The 2,872-nt window shown below is 57.3% G+C and overlaps 1 protein-coding gene across 2 annotated transcripts in view; it reads left to right on the top strand.

Annotated features, from left to right (window-relative positions):
* The window catches only part of ARAP1 (ArfGAP with RhoGAP domain, ankyrin repeat and PH domain 1), a 74,162-nt gene continuing 71,290 nt past the window's right edge, over positions 1–2,872 (top strand). For both annotated transcript variants that reach the window (XM_005867109.1, XM_005867110.1), the window contains exon 1: positions 1–62. The gene's annotated coding sequence lies outside the window, so the exon portion shown is untranslated. The remainder of the gene's footprint in view (positions 63–2,872) is intronic.

The raw sequence follows: 2,872 nt of genomic DNA on the forward strand, positions 1-2,872 counted from the left end.
TGCGGGAGCGTGGCGGTGCCGGTGCCGGAACCGGGTCTCCTCGTGGTCTTGGCTCAGAGCAGGTCAGTGAGGCTGCCGGGGCATCCCCGTTCCCGCTCCTTCCCCAGGTGTGGCCCGGAGTTTTCCCATTCCGCAGAAGGGAACGCCGAGGCCCCGCGGCGATGCTGTGCCTGACACCTACTTCCGCGGGTGTTTCTGCAGGTTGTGTTGTCTGTTCTCCGGTCTCGCGGTGGGGGTGGCGGTGGGGGTGGCAGTGGCTTCCGGACGGTGCGCCGTCGGGCCAGAGACCGTAGAGAGAAGGGCGAACCGGCGGGACAGGGGGCTTCCAGCCCTCAGCCCTCTGGCAGGAAGGCTCCCGGGACCGGAGCTAGCCCTTCTCGGACGCCTTGCTTTTCTCATCTGTGAAATGAAGGCTCGCACCTCGGTGACCGCGGAGACCCCCCCAGCTCTGCACATTGCTACGACCCTATGCCCAGGACCTGGGCAGTGACCTTGGGAAGACTACTTCCGGTCTCTGCCCCAATTCCCCACCAGTAAATGGTGGCATGGCCTCCCAAGAGCCCCTACCTGGCCCAATTGTTGGGGAAAGAAAGGAGGTTTGTGTTCACATTGAATGGGGTCACGCCTGGAGTGGGTAATTGGGCCTGGAGAGAGCAGACTTGGGAGTGCAGCCTGGGGGGCATGGGGTGGGTGTTTGGTTTCTGATCGCCAGGGGTGTTTTTGTTGCTGGGGAACTTAGGTCAAAAGCCATCACAACATGACTTCTGGCATATGCACCCCCCACCCCCAACTCCTGTCCTGGAATCCTTCCCTGATCCCCAGGCTTGGGGGGTGGGGAGGGCTACAGGGTCCGATATGTAGAGGTACTCGGGGAAGGATTTGACTGAGCACCCAGGACGCCTGTCTCAGAGAGCAGAGTGCCGGCCTAGGGGAGACCTCCCAGTAAGCTCATTACAGGGTAGAAGGATAACAGCAGAGTCACAAAGACAGGTCTAAACAGGCACTGAGATGGAACGAGGGACTGGAACTCTTGGGGGAGATGACTGGAATGGGCCTCAGCAGTTAAGTGTCAATTCACAAGGATAAGGACCCTCCAGAGGAGGGCATAGCTTGTGCAAGGGCAGGAACTTGCATGGCATATTTGAGGAATGGTGAGGAGATGGGTATGGCACGAAGGGGGGTAGCAAGGGCAGGGCGTAGAGAGAACTCATCCCCCTGTCCCATGGGTTTGGGATTGTCCAGACTCTGGCCTGGGAACTCTGCCTCCCCATTTGCCGTTTGCTCACAGGAGTAGGGCAAGAGGGGGCTGATCCAGGCAGAGTCCTGACAACTAGGGAGATGGAAATTGGCAGAAGCCACCAGGGGCCCAGATTGTACCCAAGCTTCATTGGGGCATTCCCCACTTGACCCCAGCCTCACCTCCACCACCTGTTGGGTTCCAGTCATGCTTTTCCATACATCAAGCCTCAGCCCTTTGTTCAGGTTGCTTGTCTCCCCCCCATCCTCCGTCCCCTAAGTTTTTGCCCCTCCAAATCTCCTAGATCCTTTGGGACTTCAAAGGCGGGCTGCTTATTGCTGCCCAGCCTTTTAGGCCTGTGTAGTGGCTCAGCTTAGCAAGGGCCTCCTTGGAGCTCTGTGGGGAAGGGGTTTGCAGAGGTATGGGAATGTCAGGGATGTGGGGCAGTCCCTTGCTGCCACCAAACCCTATGTTAATAAAGTAACAAATTCCCAGACTTCTCAGTTCCTGGCTCAGTTCCTCAGAGCCTTCATTTCCCCATCTGTAGGATGGGGTGATAGCCCTGGTCCCATGCTCCAAAAAGAGCCTGGTCGTGGGCAAGAGCTGGGCCTGAGTCTAAATCCTGCTCCCAGCAGTGAGTGTTTGAATGAAGAAACGGCAGAACCTGGGGGAAGGGGTCAGTTTATAGGGGTAAGGGACCTCTGAGAGTCCTAGGGGCTAGTGATGGACTTGCCCATTGGCTGGAAGAAGGGAGTCCCCTCTGCTCTCCAAGGCCCTCTCCCCTCCCCACCCCATTCTCCCTTTGGCCAAGCTCAAAGCCAGCCGGCTGATGCCCAAACAAGTAGCTTCTGTTCCCAGGGTAGGGGGAGGGGAGGCAGGCCCTGGGCTCCAGGCCTCTCCCTGCCTCTTCCCCACACCCCCCTTCACTCTGGATCTTAACCCTTGGAGGCCTCCAATGGGCCCTGGGCAACTTGAGGGCTGGTACCCCTTGCCCACCAGCAGTCTCTTTAGGATTCCAAGGGTTCTCTTTACAGTAGGAGGGGATGTAGTGGACGTGAGCTGGAAATGGAGAGGGAAGGAGAGAATGGAGGGGAGGAGGCGGCTGGAGCACATATGGCCATGGACAGTCAGAGACCACTTGGCCCAGAAGCTTTTTTCACAGATGGGGAGACTGAGGCCAAGGGCCAGAGGTTGGACACAGAGAGCGCTGGTGGGGGTCAGTCTTGACTCGGATTCATAGTCTGGCTCCTCTCTGGGAAAGGAGAGAGAAAGGAAGGGTGCCCTCCTTGATTTAAGTACTACAGTGTGCCTGACACTACGCATTTGTTACTTTACTTACTTTACATCATTCCATGAGACAAGCTCACTCTCCAGTAAAAGGGGAAGAAACTCAGAGACAGCTGAGGAATGACATCAGCGAGGATGACAACGTCAGCAAACATGCACACAGCACCGTTGCAGGCAATTTTATGTATGTTAACCAGCCAACCAACCTTAGGAGTTAGGTTCCAGTCTACAGATGAGACCCAGAGAGGCAAAGTCACTTGCTCAAGGTTACAGCCAATCAGTGGTAGAAGCAGGATCAGGATCCAGGATCCCCTACTTCCAGCCCCCCCCCCCCCCCCCCCCCCCCCC

This window comes from Myotis brandtii, unplaced genomic scaffold, assembly GCF_000412655.1.
Source record: "Myotis brandtii unplaced genomic scaffold, ASM41265v1 scaffold244, whole genome shotgun sequence".
Lineage (NCBI taxonomy): Eukaryota > Metazoa > Chordata > Mammalia > Chiroptera > Vespertilionidae > Myotis > Myotis brandtii.